The following is a 27,939-nucleotide window of genomic DNA, read 5'->3' on the forward strand; positions in this document are numbered from 1 at the left end:
TCTCACTAAGTTACTCCGGGCCTCATTAAATTGCTGACACTGGTTTGAACTTTCAATCTTCCTGCCTCAGCCTCCGGAACCACAGGGATTACAGGTGGTGTCCACCGTGCCTAGCTCAAAAAGTCTCTTAGGTAAGTGGTCAAGAAATAGAAATTTATATCTCTAAACATGTCTTTCACTTCCTTCTCATGAAAATATATTTTTCTTCAATCTTTTCTCTACTATTTTTCTCCTTGGCTCTTCCTTAAATTTTCTTCAACAAGACAAAATAAACTTAATTTAAAAAAATTGTAACATAAGAAATTTCTAAAAGACTTCATTCCAAATTAGAATGGTTAAATGTGTCTCCTTTAAGCTGTTTCTCCATAACTTCTAAACCATTAGGAAGAATTATGTCTCAGTTTAGTCCCGTCTCTTAATTCTTCACATTGCTGAACAGATAATGCACAGATAATATTCACGTAATAAACCTTAATTGCTGCTGCTCCTAGGTTTCCCAAACATTTAGAAATAAGCCCTTTTCAAGTGCTATTTAAGCTGAAGAAGGGGAAATTTGACCCACAGTTTATCACTTAGCTCATTAGCATACTAATATGACTACAATTTGCATTTGACTAGGGGGTTGTTCTTTCACCCCTGTAATCTTGTTGGCAGAATATCACAGTTTTTGGTTGATTTTTAAAGCAAATTGTCTATCTACACTAGGGAAATATGGTAGTGTTAATACAAGAAGCTTGGAAGTGAATTAATTGCTCTGAAAGAATCCCATGTTGGTTTAGCCCCTTAGGTGGTGTTATTTGCACGGCTCTCGAAAATGCTAATGATCAATTCACACTGGCATTTAAACAAAATCAACCCTAAGACATTTCTCACACTTCTTAATGAATGATCCCTTTTTTTCTTTGTCTCAAGTTACCTAAGTCCTGTAGTGATTTAGGATAACTCCAGTTTGATCATTTAAAATGTGGGGAGGCTTTCCAATAACTTCTTCAGTTAAGTCGTTCAGGAGAACTAGCTCTTTTCTAAAAGCTTTACCATTGAAAGCATCTGCCTTGATGTGGATATACATAAGAGGGAAATTGTCAGTGGATCTTTTGATGGCAATCTTACTGGCATCAAGATTTTTACTATAAAATATAATTACATATTTTACATAATAATATGCTATTCTAAAATAGTCTAAACATATTTTAGATAGCTGGGCATGGTGGTAATCCCAGGAATCAGGAAGCTGAGGAAGGAGTTTCACAAGTTTGAGGCCAGCCTGAACAAATTAGCAAGACCCAGTCTGAAAATAAAAACAAATTATTATTTTTAATAATTTAAATAATTTATTGTTCTAATAATTTAGAAAGGTCTGGGGATGTAGGGAAGTAACTAATGGTAAAGCACCCCTGGTTCAATCCCCACTACAGAAAAAAAAACAAAAAGCAAAACAACAACAAAAAAAAAACAATTAAGAAACATATGGTAAAAAGCATATTCATTTGGCCGGGCATGGTGGCACATGCCTGTAATAATCCCAGCAGCTCGGGAGACTGAGATTGCAGGAGGATTGCAAGTTCAAAGCCAGCCTCAACAATTTAGTGAGGCCCTAAGCAATTTTAGCCAGATCCTGTCTTGAAATTAAAAATGAAAAAGACTGGGAATGTGGCTCAGTGGTTAAGTGCCCCTGGGTTCAATCCCCAAACCAAACCAAATCAAACCAAAATTAAATTGAAGGATATTCACTGTTTATAGAGGTAGATACCTCTGATGCAATGATGCCATTTATTTCTGTTTGTATATAAGTACAAGGATAGATACATAATTGTCCAAGAGAAACATCCCTGTTTTGGGAGCAGTAGGTCCCTCTGCCAGGTTGGTTAAGATTATCTTGGTTAGAAGAAAGAATGTCCCCACCATGTACTTTGGCAAAAGGTTCATATCACATTTCTCTGTCTTGGAACAAAGTACCTGATAAACTCATTTACACTGGAGAAGGGACTTACAATACCTCTCAGTTGGGAGCCCCAAATAATTGATAATGGCAGAATTTCTGGAATGCAAACAGGAAAAGAGATTTTGTGGGGTTTATGGTGGAGTCTTAAACAGTCACTTAGGTGACTTTCTACTCCATCTCTACTCAAGAAATAATATGGGGGAGGAAGAGAGAAATGACCTACTCATTATTAAGTGCCTACTACATGCAAGACACTATAATAAACAAATTTAACCTATTATATCCTGTTAAAGTCTCTCAGCAACCATAAGACAGGCACAGATTTCCCTGCCTAACAAACAGTAGGCTTAAATTACCTAACACAATACAGTAAAGTGATAGTAGAGATTCAACCCTTTCTGCTCTAAAAATCTGCTTTCTTTTCACAATACCATTCTGCTATTAAAATGAAAGAAGATTCAGCATCTGATAAGAAAATATATCTGAATATTTGATAGCCTGGTGAGGGAAACATAACAAAGTTTATGATTATATATGCCAGAAAGGGTATATTGTTCAAGCAGAAGACTAAAAGGTAGCTAGAAATTGAAAACAGTAGATTCCAGACTCCTCAGGGATCAGGAGTAGAGTGTATGTAGGTAATTGAGCAGACAGAGGCTGTCAGTAATGGATTTCTTCCACATTGAGCATAGATGCACTGTGAGCCTCTATTGCTGACCTATACGCGACTATGATTTTCAAAGAATGGTTTTATCACTTGTAGTGGCTTCAAGAAGATTAGCCTAAGTGCATGTTGCTGTCATTGGGAATTTACTGAAAGGAGAGTGTGAGAGTAAAGCAGGGGCACACACCCAGGAAGTTTCTCTAGGGTACATACAGAGGAATGAGACTGTTGGAGAAAGAGTGTGCAGACTTGCATCTGAACTGGATATTACCTAAGTGAGAGAGGACAGCTGTTGGTAGGAAGTTGCCCCAAGAATGACCTTGTCACAGGAAAGCAGGGAGCTGAAACTCCAAACCTCGATTCTTGTGTTCCTAAGAAAAAAAATTGGAAGTCAGACACCAAAAGCCATGCAAGAGAACTTTATTATAAGTGAAAGTGAAGTAAAAGCAGAGTGAGGCTTAAGCAGAGAGCACTCTCAAGAAAGAGAGAGGGTGGGCTGTCTCTGAGCAGAGAACAAAAAGAAGACAATGCTGCCTCCAAATTTATTACTGTTTAATGTTGTCAGGAGAGCTGGGGACCCTCTTCTGTACTCTTTGGCCAATCAGGTGTTCAACTCTTCCTTCATATTGAGTGGTGGAGTTTTTGATCTTAGTTGGTCCTCTTTGGAACTGTCATGGTGGCCACCCTATTTAGGGGGCTTCATCTGCAAGTCAATTCCATGTTAATGTGGGCACTGGGGTCAGTAGCTGGTCAGAAGTTATCTTAGTGAGCATGCGCTACTAAAGGAATCTTCCTTCCCAGACAACTGGAGACACCTATAGCTATAATTCCTAGCTTCACATCAACCTCAGTGGATCCTGTCAAGAATTAGTCTCATTAATCCTTTTCTTTTGACATATTTTCCCATTGGCTTCCTTGCTTCTGTTTATTTGATTTATTTATTTTTATTCCAGTATGATTTCAAACTCCTTTCTCATAAGAGGAATGTCAGTTTTATTAAAATTACAGATTCATAAGAACATCTAAAAACACATGGTATCACTAAGAGCTGTGCTACATTTCCAAAGGTTGTTATTGCTACTCTGTCCTCAATTTGCTGCCGTTGCTCCGTACATCTTTATGTAACCCATTTCCATTTCCCATTGAAAATAAAATGAGGCATCTGGTGGGCAGTTTTCTAATGTTAAGTACTTCCTTGACTTCATTGATCTTCATGGATAGAGAAGTATGACAGCATGATTTCAAGCATTTGAAATGGCATTGGAAGTATTTTTGGAAAATTGGAGAAGCCAGTGATTTGCTCTGCATTGGGTGGATGAATAAACTGCAGGTCATGATGAGGGTTGGCCTTGGTGAAGAGTGCATGAGTCAGGAATGATTTCTTATTTTGGTGATGTTTTCAAGATAAATGTTAGGATTATTAAAAATAATCCTTCCCTTTGCAATCTGAGTTTGGATACCATAGTCACTTGTAGGGTATAAAAACATGAAAATATCCTGCTGCATGTTGGTTACAGGACATCTATACCCAGAAAACCCTCATTAGGAAGCAAACACCAATTGCCATTTGTCAGTGCTTTAAGATCAACTTGAAGTCAAGTGAGACCACAGTAGATCTTCATGACTGCTGGTACCCTGTATCCAAACAAAGTCACAGCAACAGGGGGATGAACTAAAGCTAGCTTCAAGGGAGCCTCCATGACACCAAACCAGAGGGTACAGCCTCAGGATGCAGAAACCTTCTGTTTATTTTCTACAAATTAATAACCACCCTTTGCTCTCTCGTCCACTTTGAGAATAGTTAAAGAAGACTCTGAAGTACTTTAAAGAACACTTGTGTCTTACCATGTATTTCACTGCTCATTCATAGCTACTACCTAACAACCTGAACTCTATATGGGAGAAAAAGGAAATTGCTTTCCCTCCTTCAACAGTTCATCAATCTCAACAAGAACTCATAATGCCAGGCACAGTGGTGCACACCTGTAATCCCAGAGACTCAGGAGGCTGAGGCAGGAGGATCACAGTTCAAAGCCAGCCTCAGCAATATAATAGCAAGATACTAGAAACAACTTACCTGCCAATACATAGAAGAATGAATAAATTGATTATGGCATATTCATCCATTTTAACAATGAACAACAGTTAAAAATCAATGAAGTATGGCTATAGATATCAATGGATACATTTTAAACAATAATGAAAAACAAAAGTAAATTGCAAAAGAATGTGTTCAAAATTATATTCATATCAAATTAAAAAAAGAAAAACAACACAAATCAGGGCTGGTGGGTAGCTCAGTGGTAGAGTACATGCTTTGCATGTCTGAGGCCCTGGGTTCAGTCCCCAGCACCATAACACACACACACACACATACACATACATACATACACACACAGAATTCTATATATCATGGATACATAGTAAACATATGCTACATATCACATGTAATAGGACAAAAAAATAAAATGCATGCTAATGGTAGATCAGTAGTGACACAGTTAAATATAGCTGAGAAGACACTTCATCAATTTGTACAGTATTTTAACATGGATAATGTACATGTGGGATTTTTAAATTGATCTCTAATATTTTGTGTATCTTAAATATTTCAACTTAAAAACATTAGAAGAGGCAAGAAAGAAGAACAAAAAGATGCACAACGGAATATTTAATAGTATTTGTTGGGATTATATGTGGGTTAAAATTTCTTCTTTACATATTTCCAAATAAATGTATCATTTTTATTTAAAATTTTATAAATTAACAAATTAAGAAAAAGGATACATTATAGAGACATGCTATACTGCAAGGACTTTGAACAGTAATGAGAACACGTTAAAGTCTCAATAAATATTTAGCGGATGAATGAACCAATGACCTGTCACCACACAGGCCAGCCGAGAGGAAGAGGAAGCTAGGAATGGTGGAAGTCGGCTAGTATCTGAGGCAGATGGTCCTGTGGGGGTACACAATGCACACTGCAGAGCCCCCATGCTCCTGTTTCTAAGGACTAACTCGGGTATAATCAGATTCATTCTGGCAGGTGGAGTTGATTAGAGGCAGAAATGCTGATGTGCTCACTTTTCTCCTTCCTCACCCAACCTATCTCTACCTTCCTTCTCTTTCCTACTTGCCTGTATTTCTGGGATTTTGTCACTCTGACCACTTAAGCCTGCCTGCTACCATTAGTAGGACAAAGGGAAATCTGTAGAACTAGCCCACATATAAATGGCATCTTGGTCTAAACAGCTAAACTGAGTAACTTGGTGTTAGTTGGGTGTCTAGATGTAGAGAAGACAAAAGCTACCTAAACTGTATGAGTATCAAGTCCCAAAACATCCAACTAGCCATCATTTCAGAAAGCTGAGTCATCATAGACAGAGGATATAGACTGGGTAACACATTCATTTTCTTTAAGTGAGTCCATGTTTGTATTTTTACTGAAGTTTTTATACTTCCAAGCTGAATTATATTGGTAAGATTCTGCTTTGTTAAATTGACTAACAAGGTAATTCTTTGGGCTCAGGCGATTTGAGGAAGATACAACAAGAATCTGTGCAGAAAATAGCAGTAATTTTCTAAATACAGCCAAGTCAATTGAATCTGTTGTGCACTAACAGAAAGACTCCTGGGTTTTAGTAGATAGCCCACTATGTAATCATCCTGGCTGAATAGCCACAGACACTTTGTTTTGAAGGGAGTGCAGAAATCCTGCAGGTTTAATTGCCAATAAATCAGCATGACCTCCAAACCCTGGCAGGCCTTTTCTACAATGATCTTTTCAACCAGAAAATGAAGAGATGGATTTTACAGTGTGTGCATACTGCCTGTGGTAAGATAACAGAATTACACTTGCTATTTTCTCTATTACAGGCTATGCTAGATAATGAAGGACTCTATTAATGACATGTTCTGTTTGCTTTTAGGTTATTTTCATCTTGTATTATAGTTATTTATTTTTGTTATTAGAGAGAGCTATCTTTTTTTTGGTCCTATTTTTTGTTAGTCCAATATTTTGTTAATTCAATACTTTACCAGAGATTTTATTCCCTAGTTAATTCATAAAAATTTGCGTTAAAATATTCTGGATCACTCAATAACCTATTTACAAACTGGCTGGACTGGGTGTTGCTTTTAGCTGATTTTCAAAAGTAGCTATTTCAAATTAATATTTCCATTTTTTAAAGAATTTAACCTTTATTTTTATTTATTTGTTTTTATGTGGTGCTGAGGATTGAACCCAGTACCTCAACCATGCTAGGCAAGCCCTCTACCACTGAGCTACAATCCCAGCCCCTAATATTTTCAATTCTTAACTATATTAACTATTATAGAAATTTTAACACTCATCCATACCCATATGTTACCTAAAACTAAGGTTGGACTTTTGAACTATTTGAGTATTTATTTTAATTTCAATGAGTAATATTCTGGGGTGTTGTAGGGACAAACGAGGCAAGGCACCGAAGATAGCAGGAAACAGTTTTGTTTGGCTGCAGCCAGGTTCAGAGGGCACAGCTTTTGCTGTAATCAATTAATCCCCTGAACCCCGAGTTCAGGGAGTTTCAGAGTTTTATACCCAGCATGTAAGGGGAGGGGCTCAGAAGTTCACAGTCTGCAGAAGTTCACATAAAGCAACTTTTTCTTTCACTGTTCTGGGCAAGTTAACTCTTCAAGGACAATACCTGAGAAGGGGAGAGCTTTTTCTCCCCTCTCTTTCCTTCTCCTGCCAGCTGTTACCATGGAGCCCATTTGTAACTTATCTTAAAAATGTAGACATCTCTGTGAAACCCCAGCTCAAGGCCAGAGGCCTTGTTTGCCCATTTCTTCAAAGTACTATACTGGATATGTTTGTGAAAAACTAGGGGGTGTCCAGCACCTGGAGTGCTGGTATCTTCTTGGTCAGTGGCCAAGTAAAACAGGGCAACCCAAAAATAGAAAGTTTATCTACATTGGACTCTTTCGCAGAGACTCTTTTGCTGACAGTCCTAAAATCAGCCATGGTGAAGAGGGCTTTTCTGTGGAGAAAGGGGGTGCCACTTCAGGGGTATATATTTATACATTTAGATGTTTAATTATCTGATTACTATGAGAAAACATCAACATTTAAAACTATTAAATAAGAGGTTCTTCTTCCTACTTAATGTGTGAGGGTTCCTGATACCTATTCTGAATTTAGGATGGTGCTTTTTCTGCCTGACCGCAGGGAGCTGGACCAGAGACTTAACTTTAAGATCTGTGATGTAATATGCAATGTCAGGAGGCTGTCTTCTTGTCGCTGTGTGAGGACAATACTATTACACTTTAAATGAACATTTTAAATGTATTATTAGGATTTGGAAGATGCTGAGATCAAAGCACTAGTGACATAGTTTTTAAATCTCTCCAAATCCCCACATAACAACAACAAAATGAGGTGACAAGATATCCCCATTAAGACCCAAATACAAGCACATGAGAACAATCTACTAATATCTAGAAGATCTGCCATATGTGTGGGAGAAAGCAGAAGGAAACAATAGGGCCTCTGATGAACCTGAGAACATGGAAAAAATAGCAAGAGGTATTTATCGAATGCAAAGTACAGCAGAATAATTCAAGAATTGCAGCCAAACTTGGGAGAACTTTGCCTCCACTCCAATAGCAAGAGGCCCTCAGTGAGGGTGAAAGGAATTAGAACAGTTTGGTTCTGATAAAGTCATGAAAATAGTTCAGCCAAGACTCTCCTCCAGAATAGAGCATAACCCAGTCTTCTGGGAGTGAAATCAAAATTGACCATGATAAAGACAATAGAAACACAGGAAGAGAAAACCCATAGCCACAGAATCTCAGCAAGCAAGCAATTAATTTTTTTTTTTTTTGTACCAGGGACTGAACCCAATGGGGCTTAATCATTAAGCCATATCCCCACCCTTTTTATTATTTAAAAATTATTTTTAATATTAATTAAAAAAATTTTTTTTTGGTACCAGAGATTGAACCCATGTTTGTTCAACCACTGAGCCACATCCCCAGCCCTTTTTATTTTTTATTTTGAGACAGGGTGTTGCTAAGTTGCTTAGGGCCTCACTAAATTACTGAGGCTGGTTTTGCATTTGAGCTCCTCCTGCCCCAGCCTCCTGAGCCATTGGCATTATAGGTGTGTGCCACCATGCCCAACAACAGTTAATTTTTAAATACCTCCTGAAAATAATAGAAGAAAGAGCAAGACTACTCTCAACAAAGGCTTCCTCTAAAAGTTCAGATAGGATAGGAGCAGTGGTGCATGTCTATAATCTCAGACCAAGGCAGAAGGTGGCAAGTTCAAGGTCAGCCTGGCAATGTAGAGAGACCCTGTCTCCAAAAAATTTAAATAAATAAAAAAGATCTAAGGATATAGTTCAGTGGGAGTACATCTATGGGTGCTCAGTACCCAGGACCACAATCCATGAATCAATCAATCAACCAATCAATCAATGAAAGTTTAGAAAAACTTGCCAGGTGTGATGGTGCACTCCTATAATCCCAACTACTGCAGATGGTGAGGCAGGAGAATCTCAAGTTTGAGGTCTCAAAATAAAAAATAAAAAGAACTGGGTTCTTTTTTGGTTTAATTCCTAGTTCCAAGAAAAGAAAAGAAAAGAAAGTACAGAAAAACTCTTTTCACATGAGAATGTACAAAAAGTTAATTTCTATGCAAAAACAACAAAGCAAAACAAAACAAGAATAAAGAGCCAAGGACTGGGGATGTGGCTCAAGCGGTAGCACGCTCGCCTTGCATGCGTGCGGCCCGGGTTCAGTCCTCAGCACCTTGTACAAACAAAGATGTTGTGTCTGCCAAAAACTAAAAAAAAATATATATATATATATATATATATATATATATATATATTAAAAAATTCTCTCTCTCTTTAAAAAAAAATAATAATAAAGAGCCAAAAGACATCACTTCAGACAATGAGAGCACATCAGAAACATGCTCAGAGAACACATTAAGACTAACTTTCAATTGCAAAATAAACTGAAAGATATTGACATGATACAAAACATAGAAAAAACCCAGAAGTCAAATTTTTTTTTTAAATTGAGAAACGGTGTTACAGAATCCAGAGAATTAGAAATAAAAGTAAAACCATTTCATAAAAAAAAAGTCTGTTTTTTTTTTTTCCTTTTTGGGAGGATGTGAGTACTGGGGTTTGAACCCAGAGCCTTTACCATTAAGCTACATCCCCAGTCCATTTTTATTTTTTATTTTGAGACAGGGTCTCACTAAATTGCTGAAGGCTTCATAAGTTGCTGAGGCTGGACTCAAATGTGTAATCCTCCTGCCTCTGCTTCCTGAGTCACTGGAATTATAGGCGTGCACCTGGTAATAAATTTTTAACTAGAAAGAACACAGAGAATAAATATACAGATAATATCTTAAGAGAAAGATGAGGCAAAAATAATAATTTTTTAAGAATAATAATTTTAAAAATCAAAAAGAAATTAAGAGAATAATTCAAGATAATGTAACAATTTGAAGGCAAAGAAAATCTGACATACAGATAATAAGTGTCCTCCAAAGAAATCCAGTGAACAAAGCAAATACTAATACCATAATTCAGGAAAACTTTCCTGAAACAAAAAGAAGTAATAATTTAAATTACAAACTAATGGAGTACCCCGTATATATGAAAATATTTCCCCAGAATAATTAAAAACAAAGCATAATTTTGTAAAATTATTAGATTTAAAAACAAAAAGTCTTCTTATTCTTGAGATAGACTACATCCTTTCTATTTTCCTTCAAGTACGTAATCCCTGCTTTCCTATATAAATCTCTGCGACTCAAAAAAAAAAAAAAGAAAGAAAGAAAAGAAAAAGGGAAAAAAATTCTTTAGGCATCTAAGCACACAGACCACGTGGTTTTATAGACAGTTAGATTACAATCAGATTTGTCAACAGACAAAAATGGAGTAGCACATTTAATCCACTCAAAGAAAACAAATGTGAGCCAAAGATTTTATATTCAACAAAACTGACCTTCAGGTATAAAAAACACAAACATTTATCAGCATGCAAACACTCAGGGAATATTGCTCTCACTTTCTCGCCCCGAGGAATCTACTAGAGAAGGCGCTTTAGACAACCAAAGTGACTATAGATATCAGCATAAGGACGGCTCCTGAGCGTTCACCAAATAATTACTTGTAGGACCTAAGACTAAATAAGGGTTACAAGGAAGTGTATGTTAGGTCATGGCTGTCTGACAATGTCAATACAGTACAACTAATAAAGCAGAGGGCATAGCTCAGTGGTAGCATAGTACACATGAGGTCCTTGGTTCAATCCCCAGTCTCCCTCCTCAAAAAAAAAAAAAAAAGATGGAGAAAATAGGGAAAGAATACTAACGCTACTCAGTAATTATATTTGTATGTTTCTAAACATACCATATATGTAATACAGGATATAGTAAACAGCAATTATGAGATATCTTAATTCTATTTTACCATCTGCCTTGAGAATCAGAATTTTCTGGTATGGAACATGGAATACAAAAAATTCTACAGTCTTAAATATAAAATTAGAAATATCACTATTAACTAGAGTTTGTATTTAAAATGTGTGCTTTTCTAATAAAAACATGTGTTTTATAATAAAAAGTTTGTGTATGTGTTTTAAAGGCAATTTTATTTCTTTCTTTTTCTTTTTTTTTTTCTTTCTTTTAAGTAATAGGGATTGAACCCAGGGGTGCTTTTACAACTGAGCTACATTTCCAGTTCTTTTTATTTTATTTTGAGACAGGGTCTCGCTAAGTTGTTCCAGCTGGCTGACAATCCTCCTGCCTCAGCCTCCCAAGTCACTGGGATTATAGGTGTGAGTTCAATGCCTGGATAGAAGCAGTTTTCTTTTTAACTTTCATATCTCTGTCCACTGAAGAGACCTAGAGAAAGTGACCATCCCTGTTGTCATACGCATCCCTGAAAGCCAGTTTGTGGTTTTGAAATCCTCTAATACTATTTCTCACTAAGAGAAACTAGGGCTCCTTGGAGAAAGGCTGATTTCCATGGAAAATATATGCATTTACTAGGGCTATTGTAATCAAATACTACAAACTAAGCAGCTGAAACAACAAAAATTGATTCTTTTACAGTTCAGGGGAATAGAAAAGTAGTCCCAAATCAAGGTGTTGGCAGGGTTGGTCCCTTTTATAGGCTCTGAGTGGGAGGATCTGTACCAGGCCTTTCTCCTTGGCTTTCAGATGGCTGCCATATCTAGCCATAGGTATTTCAGTGTCCCAATTCCCCCTTTTGATAAAGTCACCAGTCAGATTAGGACCCATTCTAATGACCCCACCTTAACTTGGTTACCTTTGTAAAGATCCTATTTTCCTAATAAGGTCAGATCTTAAGATATCAGTGGTTAGAATTTCAACATATAAATTTTGGGGGATAGAATTCATCCCATAACAGGCAGGAACCATTCAAATATCTCATCATACTAGATACTAGATAGTGTCATACTAGATGGTGAAGAAGCTGACAAGACCTACGAAGGTCATGTTCTAAGACCCAGAGCAATCTAAAGAGGCTCCCACTGGCCAAAGGTAGAACAATTATAACTTGAGTTTAAAAGTTGATAATAATTGAATAAACCCATCAGTTATATTTAAATTCTTGTGTTCAAAATTATATATACACACATAAAAATTTATATATATATATATATATTATTGGTTGTTTCTTTTCTTTCTTTCTTTCTTTCTTTCTTTCTTTCTTTCTTTCTTTCTTTCTTTCTTTCTTTCTTTCTTTCTCTCTTTCTTTCTTGTCTTTCTTTTTTGTCTTTCTTTTTTGGCAGTGCCGGAGATCAAATCCAGGCCCTCATGCATGCTAGGCAAGCGTTCTACCACCAAGCAACATCCTATTCTATATGTTTCTCTTAAATTGGGTTCCTTTGGAGGATGATAGGAAGCTAATTTATTGTCTTAAGTCCTATACTGGGAAGAATCAAGTGATTATTGTACCTTTCTTGCATGAACAATGCCATTATGTCACTAAATAGTAAATGAGGGGAAGTATCTTTTTATAAAACTATTTCCGCTAATAAAAAGAATAATAGAATTAGAGTATGACCACTTTTCAACCCCTGATGAATTAATGGATATTATGACTAAATCAAAAGCTGCTGATGTCACAAAAAGGGAGAATCAGACATATGTTTCAGGCACGTGTGACATGTGTAAAATAAAACACCATCACCTTGTCTTCCCAAAGGGATCAGTGTTGAGTCTGATCCTACCTCTGGGTCTAGCTGCCCATATGCAGAAAATAAAGATCCAGAGGAACTTGTATGCAGGTCACATGGTCTCGTTTCTTTCACAGATAAGGTGTTAAAAGAACTACAGAAGGAGTCAAGTGTGGTGGCAGACACCAGTGGCTTGGGAGGTTGAGGCAGAAGGATCACAAGTAAGATTACCCCTCTCAAAATAAAAAGGGCTGGGGATGTGGCTCAGTGGTTAAGCACCCTTGGGTTCAACATCTATTACCAAACCAAAAAAAAAAAAAAAAGAATCTTAGCTTAAAAGAGATTTAAAATTAAAAAAAATTTTAAATAAAATAGGGTTAAATTATACGTTTGGAAGTTTTGTAATACTGTAAAGAAAATAAGGATGGCTTTAGTACTCAGAAAGTAGTTACTCTGGGGGCTGTGGGGACCATCATTAAAATAAGCATATGAAAAGGCTTCTGTGTGGGTTTTGGGTTTGCAGAGTTCTGTTTCTTGGCCTTGATGATGGTTACAAAGGTGTCTGCCTTATAATGATACATTAAACTATATGCTTGCTTTGTGTATTTTTAATCTGTTTTTTAAAAGCTTTTCTTGTTTGTTTTGGTTTTTGTGTTTCCGGTAGTACTGGGGATTGCACCCAGGGTTTTGCATATGCTACACAAGTGCTCTACAGCTAAGCTATATCCCTAGTACTTTTTATATTATTTTGAGACAGGCACTTGCTAAGTTGTTACCAAACTGGCCTCAAACTTACAAGCCTACTGCCTTAGCCACCTAAATTGTTGGAATTACAGGTGTACACTACTAAACCCAGTTAGTTTGCTGTTCTTTTTTGAAAGCAGTGCAAAACACAAAATGCTTAGAAAGCTATATGTTGTTTTATTTTAGGACACTAGTCAATGTCTTCCAAATGTCCTCAGGTGACCCCATTTCTCCGTTAAATTTCATAAAGCCCCTTCTTGGAATAACAAACATTTATTTTATTTACTTTTCAACTTCTTTTTTTATTTCTTATCTTTAGATATACATGACAGTAGAGTGTATTTTAACATATCACACATACATGGAGTATAACTTCCCATCCTTCTGGTTGTACATGATGTGGAGATTCATACACGAACATAGGAAAGTTATGTCTGATTCATTCTACTATCTTACCTATTCCCATCCCCCTCCCTTTCCCATCCTTCCCTTTGTCTAATCCAAAGAACTTCTATTCTTACCTCCCCAATTTATTGTGTGTTAGCATCTGCATATCAGAGAACATTCAAGCTTTGATTTTTTTGGGATTGGCTTCTTTTACTTAGCATGACAGTCTCCAGTTCCATTCATTTACAGGCAAATGCCATATTTTATTCTTCTTTATGGCTGACTAATATTCCACACAAATATTCATTTTAAATGCAACCTGGCTTAAGAACAGTTTGGGAAGAAAATAAGCAAGATGCCAGAAATGTAGAAAATAAAAATATTTTGCCATTCAAGCATATTTCTGCTCAAAAAAAAAAAAAACAAACACCCCACATTCAGCAAAACTCCTATATAGGTATGGTAGCATTAGTATGGTGACACTACCAAATATGAGAAGCAAGAGAATCCCTCACTATCTGATCAGGTCTACAGCCTTGCTCCATTCAGATTAGACAAACAAAAGAGCTTTGATCCATCTAATCCATTGATCTTTGGACTTTATACTGAAAACAAACAAAAACAGGCTCACAGGTATGAATTCTTTCCCTTCAGAGAGGCACTTACTTCAAAAGGCCACACAGAACCTTTCAAAGTCCTGAGGTGGGAGGAGCTTCACACAAAGCTTCCCTTTGGTTCCCGGCTTCCTCCCATTACCTTCCCTCAGACATATATCATGTTATATAACATGGGCATTTGTGTGCACCTACTGTGCATTTGTAGGTGTGGATATGTGTATGTGTGGGTGGGCTTACTAAGGCCTGTTTCTCTTCCCTGCATTCATAGTAGTTCTAGGAGGAATTTTATTTAAAGCAGTAGTCACCCCAGTGTCTTTACCCCCAAGGGAGATTCCTCAAAGGCAGGGCAGAGCAGAAGCTGTAAACCTTTGCCTTTGTAATTCTCTTTTTTGATGTTGAAACTTTCTCACCACTTGCTCTTTTTGTTTAAGCAATAATAGTATGTGCAAGCCTGGGAATCTGGCTCCTTCTCATGGGTTGTTCTCACTTTCACCAATAGTGTTGAAATGGAAAATTTTATAGTACTATGACAACAGTAGCATTGGTTCTCTAAGTACCATGTTTTTCTGGTTTTATTTGTTTTGACAACATAATCTTTGACAGAAAGGAGAACTAAGAAGAATAATATAAACCAGCTACAGTGGCACATGCCCATAATCTCAGCTACTTGGAAGGCTGAGACAGGAAAGTCACTTGAGCCCAGGAGTTCAAGACCAGCTAGAGCAACATACTGAAATCCCATGTCAAAAAAAAAAAAAAAAAGAAAGAAAAAAGAAAAAAGAAAGAAAAAAAAGGATCATATTTGCTTTAGACTAATTGTCCAAATTTTAAAATGTACATATAGAAGAATTATAAAAACTTTTGGCTTAAAATGTAATTATAGTGCAAATTGGTACAAGGTTGCATATAATGTTAGAATTAATGGCAGGGGGGCGGCAGGAGATAGAAGTTCATTGGATTAGACAAAGGGGAATGAAGGGAAGGGAGCGGGAATGGGAATAGGAAAGACAGTAGAATAAATCAGACATTATTTTCCTATGTTCATATGTAAATAGACAATCAGTGTAACTCCACATCATGTTTAACCACAAAATAAGATCCTAATACAATAAGTCATACTCTACGTATATATAATATGTCAAAATACTTTCTACTGTCATGTATATCTAAAAAGAATAAATTTAAAATAAAGAAGGCAATTGATAGATGCATAGCTGCAGGTACCTTCTGAATGAGAAAGAAAGTGTAAAAGTTACAGGATTGCTTTCAAAGAGTATAAAATTATGCTGAACATGTAGTGCATGCCTGTAATCCCAGTGACTCAGACAAGCTGAGGCAGGAGGATTGCAAATTCAAGGTCACCTGAGCAATTTATGGAGACCTTGTTTCAGAATAAAAAATTTAAAAAGACTGGAGATGTAGCTCAGTGATAAAGCTTCCCAGGACCCGCCTCCACACACACACAAAACAAAACAAAAACTTATAAAATCACCTCTGATACCACTGTTGGTACTAAGCCAATATCTAGCACGTATAATAATGCTTTCTGAATAAATGGATTTGATTCTCTCCTTTTAGTCACTATCCCCAAATCCTTATACTTAGATAGTGGATTATCTGTGAAGATAAGAAAACATATCATGACTATAAATAGAGGATTATAGCAAATCATACAGCATTTTAAACCAGGATTAGTATGGTCAAAATTTAGTGCTTTAAGCCAGTGTTCATGTAAATAATTGTTCACCCACTCTTTGTGCATCTTATGAGTAATCCGATTACAGACAGATGGGAAGATAAAAGTTTCCAAAAATGATGATCAGGGATGTTTTTTCATGTTAGAAACACACAAACATTTCCAATACTTCCGAGGTGTGCTCATCATGGTCTATTCTTGATACCCAAAGAATTGCAGTGAGAGGGGTTATTGCTCTGAGTTGGGCTGAGTGTCTTGGAAGGATTACTAATTAATGGGTTTCATGTGGGGTGATTGTTTTGTTTGTTCAAATAAAAAGGGCACATGGCAAGCAGATGGCTGTCATTCTGCGCAAAATGGCTTCAGCTGACAGTACTACTCCCAAATCAAGCTCTGAAGAAGCTCAGACCAACTCAACTGTGGACAGACAGTGGAGGACTGACTCCTTCTCACAAGGATTCTGATGCAAACTTTCTATTGTGGTATCTCCTTGTGTGGAGAGATTTGTTTACTCAGCAAGAGACTTTTGAAATGATTCAAAATCCTAAGGATAGAGTCTAAAGGATTCTAGTCAAACGGAGTTCATGTATGTCTCTCTTCTTTACCAGGAATAGCAGAGGAAAGATATTACAATTGCTTAGATTTCTGCTTTATTCAGACAAGTGAAACAACAGCTATGGAGCAATCTGTTCGAATCTTTGCCTGAGTTAGAGTTGGTCTTATCAAAGCAGTTTCTGAAAAGGTGGTAAATCATTTGAGGGCCCATGTATTAGACTACGAGCTCAGTATTTCTATCCTTAAAAATATGGTACCTTAAAATCCCAAGGCATAATTAATTCTATGTTGATACTGACCTATGAGTTCAAACTATAATTTTCTCATAAAACGTTTTAGAAATAGCCAGTTTGTTTCTCTCTTCTATTTCTACAACCCACAAAACTAGAATACTCTCTCTAATTCTTTAATAAGTGAGTGGATCTCAAAGTTTTGAAACAAGAAAACTTGAAACCCAAGTCTTCAAGTGGAATACATAATGCACATTTGACTCTTGAATTATATGGGAGATGACATAATCTAGAATAAATCTGTTCATACCCTTGCATATTAGGTTTTTTGATGGGTACAGTGGTACACCTACAATCATAGCAACTAGGAGGCTTAGGCAGAAGGATTGTAAATTTGAGGCCAGCCCCAACAACTTAGCAAAACCCTGTTTCAAAATGATACTATTACTACTACTACTGCTACTACTATTACTACTAGTAACTACAAAGTACTGATGATGTAGTTCAGTGGTAGAGTGCTCCTTAGTTCAATCCCCAGCAGTGAAAAAATAATAGTAATAGGTTTTCTGAAATTTACCCCTACTGATCTTGAGCTATGTTAAGTCACAAATTCATTAATTTCTTCAACAAATATTTACCAAGCACCTATTATGTGCCAAGCTCTGATTTTGGGCATCAGGAACACAATGGTGAGGAAAACAGAAAAAAAATTGTGATGCTTCTTCTAGTGTAGTTAAGAATAGTGCTTCAAGCCAGGTGTAGTGATACACACCTCCAGGAGCAGAGACAGGAGAATCTCAAGTTAGAGGCCAGCCTCCGCAACTTCGTGAGGCCCTGAGCAATTTAGTGAGATCCTGCCTCAAAATAAAAAAAATAAGAAGGGCTGGGGATGTGGCTCAGTGGTTAAATACCCTCAGTTCAATCTCTGGTTCAAAAAAAAAAAAAAAGCTTCACTTTCACCAAATTAGTTCCAACATTGCTCCAACAGACCTGTTTTACTTAGTTGTCTGCTACTCTGGGCTCTTGTTCTTCAGTTTCTCTCCTCTCTAATCACTTTAGTTTGTTACACTAATTGACAAACTTTCAGATCAGGTCCTTTACTGTGTGTGTGTGTGTGTGTGTGTGTGTGTGTGTGTGTGTCTAAAACTCCCTTCTGGTGTGGTTCCCCTGAGTATGAACGGCCTGATAATCATCCTCCTAGCTTGCAACCCCCAAAGCTTACCACATTTCCGTGTAGATTGTATCTGGTGGACTAGGCCACAAGCAGATACTAGACCATATCTTTGTGCTTTGTACTGAGCTGCAAAGTGCACGGCTGTGTACAAAAGGAGTGTTTCTCAGCACGCCTTCTAATTGGCCCAATAGAAGCTGCAAATAAGCAAGGTAGACCCAGGACAAAAGTAAGCAGATAAAGATGCTTTCCACCACTTTAATTTCCTGTTTCTTTTCTTTACTTAGTACAAATTTTTCTACATTTTTTGATACTGTTTAATAATTTAGGACCAAGAAAAGGGAATGTTCCTCCTCCATACCGTTCCTCTTACTCCTATGGAAGGGAGCCCTGCTTCGCAGCTAGGCACTTGCTCCCTGTAAGCTATTTAGAGTGGAAAGATGCCATAGGATTTCCTTCTCCATTCCCTTCCCTCTAAGTCTTCACTCTTTATGCTGTGCCCTAAGACTTCCAGGCAACAAGATCCAGAGCAACTCCTCACAACTGCCCACAGGCCTATACTTCTTTGTAGTAGTGGTAAGTGGCATTGGCTGAATGCTGACCATGTATAAGGCTCAACTAAGCCCATTGCATGTAGATTCTGCTTAGTCTTCCCAGAGAGTAATCTCTGAGTAGGTAGTTTTTGCTGCTACTGGTCAATAATACAGGAGAGTTGGCTCTGGAGGCTGAGGCTTAAGAGTGAGAAAACATTTTATACTAGGTGTCTATTGCTGTTACCTCCTAAAAACTACAAATATTCATTATCTTATAGTTTCTGGGGGTTGGGAATCTGGACGTAGGTCTTCTGCATGTTTCGGGCTCAAGGTTTCTCATTAGGTTGCTTTCAAGATGTCAGCCAAGGCCATAGTCATCAGAAGGTTTGACCGGTGCTGCAGGAGTGGCTTTCAAGAAGGCTGACCCTTGTGGCTTTTGGCAAGAGCCCCAGTTACTTCCTAGATGTTGGCAAAGACCTCAGATCTCATAGGTCTCTTTCCCAAGCCTGCAGCTATGGAATCCTCTAGAAAGAGTAGTCCAAGAGAAAGCAGGGAGAAGCCACAATGTCTTTATTACTTAGCTCAGAAATGACATCCATCATTTTTGCCATTGTCTAGCCATCATATAGACCAACTCTGATACTAAGTGGGAGAGGACTCTCCAAGGGCATAAACATCTGGAGGTGTGGATTGTTGAGGGGCCAGCTTGGGGTTAGCTACCACATCTTTAAAAGCTGAAAAGCACAAACCAGCTCTCTTCTGTATTAAGAAAACAGTCTTAAGGTGTTTCTTATGAGTTGTTAATATTTGGTTTTATCCACTAGGTATTATATAAGTGCTGAGCTGTCTGCAAATGGTATCTGCCCACTCAGGATTAGGCCTGTCAATTGTCTTTGCTATGTAAGTGATGTGCCCAATTTGGATTATTATATTTGTTGTTATTTTAGCAGCAGTTCTTTACTGCTCTTAGTCTGGCCATGACAAGGGTTTATAATCCTCATTGTACAGGCTTAGGGAATTTAGATATTTGCTCAAGATAACACTATATTAAGTGAAGGAGGCATGGATTCTAACACAGGCAGACTGCAGAAGCCACCCTCATAACCACAACTCTGTAGAGCTCAGGAACCCACATTGAAGTCATTAATGTAAAGTGTTTGCCATTTATGCTTGGTGAATAGAATCACCCTTGGGAATAAATGCAAGGAAATCAAGGGTTCTGAAGTGGATCTAGCAGACTCTAAAACATTCTTCCACTTGTTATGTCTCTTGGGAAAGGCTCTGCCCTGCCTTCTTCCAAGAATGAAATACAAAGTAGCTATTCCTTTTGGAAAATGATGCTTGCCCTGAGATCCCATGGAGACTGACCAGGTTCCATGGCTGATGTAAAGGCATCATACAAGTGTTCGGTTAGATGTGATGCCAAATTTAAAAGCTGTTAGGCATCTCCCTCCTCTGTGAAACCTTCCTCAGTTCTCTCATGGTGTTCCAGGCACTCTCTCTTCCCATTTTGTTCAAGCTTGGATTAGAGGTAAGGAAGGAGAATTAATTTAAAATCATGGAGCTCTGGGGGATGAGGATGTACTGCTCTCAAAATTGGTGCAGAACTCTAAAACTCTTCCTACTTAAACTCTTGAGTTCCTAGCTCTCATTTTCCTCCAAGAATGGATGTGGATTGGGCTATATCTCCTCTTTCTGTGCATTTAAATAAACACACAGGCCCTCTCAAAAAAAAATGTGTGGGTTTTTTTTTTTTTTTAATTTTTATTTTGGTACCAAGGATTGAATCCAGGAGCATTCAACCACTGAGCCACATCCCCAGCCCTTTTTATGTTTATTTTGAGACAGGGTCTCACTGAGTTGCTTAGGGACTTACTGAGTTGCTGAGGCTGATCTCCAAATTACATGGGGAAACAGAGAGGGGAGGCAAAATAATAATATCAGGAAGTTACCAAGTTTCCAAAAGGCTTACCTGGTGCCCAACTTTATCTTTATCTGGTAGCCAGATGGCTCCTTTTCTGCTCCCAAAGGCACAGCTCTCAGCAGAGATCCTCTGCTACGGATCCTCTATGCTCACTTATCTTGTTCCCACAGGCTCCTTTCTCCTTCCCTAAGGGCCTTTCTTTCAAGATGTATAAGAACAGTCTGGGTGTGGATGCATGGACATTCTGTGCTCCCAGGCAGGATGATTAATTGTCAGAGTCACTCCAAGACAGTTCTTTTCATCTCTCTCCCCATGCCTCCCTCCAAAGGAGTTTTTCACTAGAGCTAGGAGCATAAACACGGGGGTTGAGAAGAAGACACATGGGAGAGGCAAAGATGTGGGCTTCAAACAGACAAACCATACCTACTTTGCATCTTTGCTGAGGATCCTAGGTACTTGTTCTGGATACTCCTGGACTTGATCTCTAGGTGAAGCCTTTAATAGGCTGCTTCAAGGGGGTATCTTTTGGAAATGCGAACTGAGACAGGGCAGATATTAAGCCTGTGACTTAAAAGAATCTAACCTGATATTATCAGAAAGCTGGTGCTTTGTGGGATAGTCCATTGACTCACCACAACTTGGTGATATCACATATAAAGACAAATCTTGGCAGCCTTGGTTTGCTAAATGGGAATAAAAAATATAAGTTGTTTTTAAAGTAGAAGAGAGAGTAATCCAAAGTCAACTGTTAAAAATGTCTCAAACTGTTGTTGTCCTTAACGCATTCAACAGGAAGAGGTGAACTCTAAGTTGGAGGTGTCTTATGCCACTAAATTGTTTGGAGAAATTAAAAAATAAAAACTCACTGGAGGAGTCTGAGAAAGTCCAGATGGACTGGAACATGATGGGAGGGCTTGCAGGCTTCAGTATGACAGCAGGTTGGACTTGAGTCTCCATAATTTTCAAAAGCAAGTTTAAAATCCTCAGATAAGCTAAACTTGCTGAAAGAGGGAAAGAACTCTAGAATTCATAATTCTCTGTCCAGGGGTTGAAGAGTTATTTATAAGCATGGAACATGCCTGAGGGTAAAAATTAGAGCAATGGACTTCTTACCCTGTCCAAGACATTTAGAGCTTCTGTTCTTATCTGGCCATTAGTTTGGAACTGTCTGGTTCCTTGAATACACCATGTGATGACCCCTTCCCCCCCAAATACTCCTACTTCTTTATTACTTTCCTTCCATGACAGTTATCACAGTTTGTGATTGGATATTTGTTTGATAATGTGGTTGTCTGATTTCATCATACTACAAACTTAATAAAACAGGGATTTTTGTTTTGTTCAGAATTACATCCCTAATGCCTACTTAGTGCCAGTTTTCTGATAGTGCTCAATAAATATTTTTTGAGCAAGCAAATACAAAAGACTTCTCCCTCTGCTTAGAGTATTTTCCCTCTTCCCAATTGTCTGGTGAACTCATATTTATATGTTTTTTAAAACTCAGCTTGTATCACCACTCCAAAATACTTTCCCACAGAGGAGAGTACAGTTTCCTTTCTCTCTCTGTCCTCTGGTCATCTGGATTGTGGCACTCAGTCTGTTTGCAGGCTCTCTTACAATTACACTGTGAGTTCCTGGAGGTCAAGGATAGGATTTTATTTGTCTTTTAGTTCCCAGTACCCAGTGACATACAGTAGATGCTCATTGGTATTTGGGAAGTGAGTAGTAACTGAACCTTATATTTTCCAGCCATCTTGTCCAAGGAAAAGTTCATTTAGGGTCAATGCTGAGCTGTCAGTCAACGATGCAATAAATATGCAGGACATGGATGATGTCCCCAGGTAGCATTTGTATTAACTGCTTCCCCTTCTTTTGGGGACTTGCCACTTTTCTTTTTCTCTTGTAGTCCAAATGGAACTTACAAAGGGCCCAGAAGGGTGAACCTATGTTATAAGCTTAGGCAGTCAAAAAACTTCCCTTGGTTATTTCCTTGGATAGCAGAGTGACAGTGACGACAGTTCTTTCCTCTCTGATAGTGCTAGTGTAACGGTGTCAGCCCAAGTCATTCCCCACCAGTTAGAGAATGGAACCATCTCTAGAAAAAGTCCTGACAGGAGGAAGAGCCTTGTTCTCTCCTAAGACCCAGCCCTGTCCTTTCAGCCGTTTAGTTATATAAGTCACTCCACTCCCCTTTGGCCTAAGTTTGTTCAAGCTGTAAGGTTTACTAACAGAGGCAGAGCTCACTCCTCTAACATGTCTGTTCCTTGTCTCCACCATTTCTCCATGCAGCACCCAAAGACTTTCTCTAATAGCTTTTAAACAGCCAGGCATGGTGGGGCACCCTTAAAATCTCAGGGCACTGCCCTTGAAATTCCCCACTGCCCTCCATCAAGCAATGCCCTCTTCATTAGGCCAAGGAAAAAGGATCATCAGTTCAAGTCCAGCCTGGGCAATTTAGCAACACTTTGTCTCAAAATAAATATAAATAAATAAATAAATGAAAAGAATGGGGATATGGCTGAGTGGCAGAGCACCCCTGGGTTCGGTTCAATCTTTACTACCAAAAATCAAAACAAAAACAAATACTTTCTTGAACAAAAAAATTTAAAGATCATGGACATGGTGGTGCATGCTTATGATTCCAGTGACTTCAAGAGGCTAAGGCAGGTCAAGTTCAAGATCATCCTGGACAACTTAGTGAGACCCAGTCTCAAAATGAAAAATGAAAATAGGTTGAGGAATGTAGCTCAGTGGTAGAGCACCCCTGGGTTCAGTGCCTAGTATGGGTGTGGGGGGACACACAACATATAATAAAGAATATCTATTTGGATAGAAGATTTCCAGTTATAAGACAAGAGAGTAAAGCTGGTCCTCTCCCCCAGTGCCCTCCATAAAGCAGTACCCTAAAACAACAATAAAAATCGGAGTTTATCTTTAGCAAATAATTGTGGGGACAATTGTGACTCTAAAGCAAGAAAAAGAAAGCCAGACTAAAGTCCCTGCCCAGGATTATGTTAATCTAAAGGAGCTGATTCTCTTCCCTGAACTCAAAGGTTCAGGAATTGGTAGCACCACGCACCTGGAAAGCAGAGGCCAGACAAGGGAGTAAAAACAGACATAAATAAAGATTGTATATGGAAGCCAGATCTGGTGACACATGCTTGTAATTGTTATGCTCAAATTCGGGACCCCCAAAAGACCACCAGAGACCAAGATCGATGTAAACAGCAAAGAGCTGTTTATTGCCAGCTAGCTCGGTCCTTTGCGCGCGCGCGCGCGCACACACAGCAACTGGTGACGCTGAGAGGCCCCGAGCCCAGGGCCCGCAGCAGTCCTACATATTCCTTGGAGAAGGCAAGGACCCCCATACATACCATAGCATCCCTTAGCAAATCATCACACACTGTGGGAAAATCAAATAACAACTCTAAAACATGATTAGCACATTCACTGGCGGAAACAAGTTGGGTAGGGGTGATTGGTTACTACAAGAGGGGGATTCCTTTGAACTGATTGGTTTAAGCCAAGAGGGGTGTACGTGCTGAACTACATGGTTTCCCAACATGTTATCAACCACCATAAACTACTGGGAGGGTCATCTGCATCCCAGGTATTTCCCTGTCTCATGCTGATTGGTGGCTACTAGGGGGCTGCTATGGATCCTCACCTAGCCTGACTGAGTCAGGGACACCTGGTGCAGCAGATCTCTCCTGTTATTTGTAGATAAACAACTTAGCAGGGTGGGAATGTGCTTAGGAGTGCTCTGTGGGTCTTTCCAAGGACAAAGGTGATGTCCCTTCCTTGGACAGGCTTTGTTCTGAGGTAGAGGCTGGTTTTTCATAATCATAGTCACTTAGGAGGCTGAGACAAGGGATCATAAATTCTAGGCCAGCCTTGGCAACTTAGAGAGACCCTTTCTCAAAATACAATTTGTCATTGTATTTCTGCCTCAGTGGCCAAGTACTTGCCTGGCATGTGCAAGGCTCTTGGTTCAATTCTCAGCACTGAAACAATAAAAGTGTGTAAGGATCAGCTAGATCTCTAGGTTCCCATCCACTCTATATGGCAGGAAGATGAAAATCTCTGAAGAATATCAGCTAGAAATCTTGGGAAAGAAGCCTAGAAAGCTGGCAGTGAAGTCCTAGAGTCTGTAAAGAGGGAAGTAAGAACCTGAATTAGTCAGTTTTTCATTGCTGTGACAAAATACCTGAGAAAATCAACTTATAAGAAGAAAGATTTATTTTGGTTCATGGTTTCAGAGATTTCAGTCTACACTTACTTGACTCCTTTGTTTCTGGTCCTGTGGTGAAGCCAAACATCATGGAACAGAGTGTATGGAAAAGCAAAGATGGTCACCTTATGACAATCAGGAAGGAGAGAGACAGAAAAACAGAGAAAAAGGGCCAGGGACAAAATACACCCTTCAAGGGCACACACCTAATGACCTGCTCCCTCCAAATAGGCCCCCCTTCCAGTTTCCACCAAGTTCCAACAGCCCGTTATGAATTGAAGAGTGGATTAATCTATTAATGATGTCAGAGCCCACATGAGCCTATTCACCTCCTAAAAGCCCTACCTCTGGACACTGCCACTTTGAGTATCAAGCCTTAAACATGTGAGTTTTGGAGGACATTTAAGAGCCAAACCATAATACTACTTCAGAGCTCTTCACTGTCAGGTTCAATGACACCCTCTCCCTCCCCTTCTTTCACAGGACATTGGGTGATCCTTCCGTGGAGAAACTGAACTCCAGGGATAAGACCTTTTCTGACACTGGAGAAGAGACCTACCTACACCAAAACTTGAGGATACTAAACGAAGAAGCTAGCTAGCTACCTGCTTATGTCACCATGAAGGCCACCAGAAGACAATGCCACTCCCACACAAATAGCTTCCAAACAGCTTATAACTACCTTACTTTAACTTCTAACTGTATGAACAAAGATCACTGGAGGTGTGAATGACGCCTCCAACAAGGCAATTAGAAACCAGAACAGGAACAACCACAACTTGGGTGGTGGGAGGAAGCAAAGCTTTCCGAGAAAGAAAAAAAAGAATAATTCCCACTGGCTGAGGGAAAGAAAGGTACTGGACTTCTCAGCAACTGAAGCCAGGATTAGACAAGCAGATAGGCAAGGGCTGGATCCAGAGAATGGAGGAATTGAAATGTTAATTCCTTTGGAGCCCTTCCTCCACTCGGATCAAGATAACCTGCTCCAACCAGTTGCCAAGGTAACCTGTCCCACAGATTGTCTCCCCACAGGGAGTTGTTAATTACCCCCCCTTCCTGCCCAGATAACTCCAGCTTGCCCCCTCTAGCCCATCTGCTTCTCACCTTTTGGCCATCCACCGAGCATCCCCTGGGCCTAGTGGAGTAAGCAGGACGTGGAGAGAGATCAGGGGAAGAGAGCAGGAGAAAGGAAGCTTAAGACCAATAAAGAGGCCGAACACCTTCACTTCTTGGGATACCAGGATACCAGCTATGGCCCTTTGCTCCCTCCTGGACGAAGTCTGTTACCCCTTTTTAAATAAACCTTGCCTCTGAGTGTTTCTCTAATGTTATGCTTCAACATGTGAAGAAGCAGGACTTGTTACTGGTAACTGGAGTTATCACAACCAGAATGAGAGCTAGAGGCTAATGAAGTAATGCCACTTAAAAGATGTGTAAATTGATTTTCAACCTATAAATCTATATTCATTCACCAAAATAAACTATTGATTATGGGTGAGGATAGGGAAAAAATATATATATATATATATATATTTTTAAACTGGGGATTGAAGTCAGGGGCATTCAACCACTGAGCCACATCCCCAGCCCTATTTTGTATTTTATTTTGAGACAGGGTTTCACTGAGTTGCTTAGTGCCTCACAGTTGCTGAGCCTGGCTTTGAACTTTTGATCTTCCTGCCTCAGTCTCCTGAGCTGCTGGGATTACAGGTGTGCACCACCAAACGTAGCTTGAGTATATGTATTTTCATACATATAAAATCACAAAAAGATGTTCTTTTCACATACACTTTCTCAGAAAGCTACTAGATGATAAGATCTGGCAGAGAGGAAATAAATCAAGAAAGAACATAGTGGGTCCAGGGAACAGGGGGATCCAATTCAGGAGTGGGGTGAAGGGCATCGCCAGAATGATGGCAAAAGGAAGTCTCAGAAGATACAGGACAGAAAAGACTAGGCTATGTGGCGGGCCTAGAAAGCAACTAGGTGAATTAAGTGGGATAGAGGGCTCTGAGAAGGATGCTACCAGCAAGAAAAAAAATCTGTACTGAGAAGTGTTTTAAAGAATCATTGGTGTGTATGGGAAGACTTATAATTAGTGTAATCAAATCTAAACAACAATAACAACAAAACCCAAGGCAATTATCAACTTTCAGAGAAAATATAAGGCACATGAGAAAGAAAATGTAGTCACAATATGCTTCTTTTTTATTCTTTTGTTGTGGTCATGGTGGTACTGAGGGCTGAATCCATGGACACTCTATCAGTAAACTACATTCCCAACCCTTTTTATTTGTATTTTGAGACATGGTGTCACTGAGTTGCCCAGGCTGGGCTCTAACTTGTGATCCTTCTGCCTTAGCCTCCCGAGTAGCTGGGATTATAGGCATGTTCCACTGTACCTTCCATAATATACTTTTTTTGTGTGTGTACTGGGGATTGAACTCAGGGGTATTTGACCACTGAACCACATCCCCAGCCCTATTTTATATTTTATTTAGAGACAGGGTCTCACTGAGTTGCTTAGTACCTCGCCATTGCTGAGGCTGTCGTTGAACTCATCCTCTTGTCTCAGCCTCCTGAGCCACTGGGATTACAGGCATGCACCACAGCCACAATATACTTTTTGATTCATCAGCAAACCGTATTTACAGTCATATTAATTATACCAAATTTTTGGATTTAAACTGAAGAATGGTACAATTATGTTGGAAGAATATGGGATGGAGCAGGGAAAGAGTAAGACACTACTAGCCTCACCTACACTAAGAGGACCTCAATAGATAATAGCTAACTTGATGAATAAAGAGAGAATCACAAACTCAGAAACATGAAAGGAAATAGAAATAGCTTTAAAAACTTGACGTAATTGTCTCTGGATAATAGGGTAGTGATGGTGGGGCAGGACTGCATGAAAATACTGTTGTGTTTTGTTATAAGCTTGTTGGCATTATTTGACCTTTTAAACTATGTACATATATTGCTTTGATAAGTAAAAATTAGTTTAAAATAAAATTGTATTGAAAGAGCACCAAA

At 38.8% G+C, this 27,939-nt stretch overlaps 1 long non-coding RNA gene across 1 annotated transcript; it reads left to right on the forward strand.

Annotated features, from left to right (window-relative positions):
- LOC120884899 (uncharacterized) lies at nucleotides 1–27,939 on the forward strand. Its single transcript, XR_005727313.2, has 2 exons — nucleotides 1–131; nucleotides 25,387–27,939. It is a non-coding gene; the product is annotated as an uncharacterized LOC120884899 (long non-coding RNA).

This window comes from Ictidomys tridecemlineatus, chromosome 12, assembly GCF_052094955.1.
Source record: "Ictidomys tridecemlineatus isolate mIctTri1 chromosome 12, mIctTri1.hap1, whole genome shotgun sequence".
NCBI lineage: Eukaryota > Metazoa > Chordata > Mammalia > Rodentia > Sciuridae > Ictidomys > Ictidomys tridecemlineatus.